We start from the raw sequence: 1,121 nt of genomic DNA on the forward strand, positions 1-1,121 counted from the left end.
AATGACAAAGCAAAAACTGATTTGTAGAATTTTACGACATTTACCTAAGTATTCAGACCCTTTACTCAGTACTTTGCTGAAGCAGCTTCGGCAGCGATGACAGCCTCAAGTCTTCTTGGGTATGACGCTACAAGCTTGGCACACCTATATTTGATGATTTTCTCCCATTCTTCTCTGCAGATCCTCTCAAGCTCTGTCAAGTTGGATGGGGAGTGTCACTGCACAGCTATTTTCAGGTCCCTCCATAGATGTTCGATTGGGTTCAAGTCCGGGCTCTGGCTGGGCCACTCAAGGATATTCAGAGACTTGTCCCGAAGCCACTCCTGCGTTGTCTTGGCTGTGTGCTTAGGGTCGTTGTCCTGTTGGAAGGTGAAGCTTAGCCCCAGTCTGAGGTACCGAGCGCTGTGGAACAAGTTTTCATCAAGGATTTCTTTGTACTTTGCTCATCTTTGCCTCGATCCTGGCTAGTCTCCCAGTCCCTGCCGCTGAAAAACATCCCCACCACCATGGTTCACAGTAGGAATGGTGCCAGGTTTTCTCCAGATGTCACAATTGTCAGTCAGGCCAAAGAGTTCAATCTTGGTTTCATCAGACCAGAGAATCTTGTTTCGTTATAATCATTGAACAGTGCAGAGAATTAAGTAAAACCACAAGTCCAAATCCCTATCTCCATCCATGGCTAATTTAGGAAAATTACAATTTTAGCTAGACGGCTAGCTAGTCACCGGAGGACAACACAATGAGATGCAACAATTCAAGTTTTTCTGTCAATGACGTATGCTCTCAATGGGATTTGATAGGAGTGACGATTTCCCGATTGACTGACCTTCATGTCTTAAAGTAATGATGGACTGTCATTTCTCTTTTCTTATTTGCTGTTATTAGCTGTTCTTGCCATAATATGGACTTGGTCTTTTACCAAATAGGGCTATCTACCTTGTCATAACACAACTGATTGAATCAAACTCATTGAGAAGGAAATTAATTCCACAAATTAACTTTTAACAAGGCAGACCTGTTAATTGAAATGCATTCCAGTTGACTACCTCATGAATCTGGTTGAGAGAATGCAAGAGTGCGCAAAGCTGTCATCGAGGCAAAAGGGTGGCTATTTGTTTAAC

Source organism: Oncorhynchus mykiss, chromosome Y, assembly GCF_013265735.2.
Source record: "Oncorhynchus mykiss isolate Arlee chromosome Y, USDA_OmykA_1.1, whole genome shotgun sequence".
Lineage (NCBI taxonomy): Eukaryota > Metazoa > Chordata > Actinopteri > Salmoniformes > Salmonidae > Oncorhynchus > Oncorhynchus mykiss.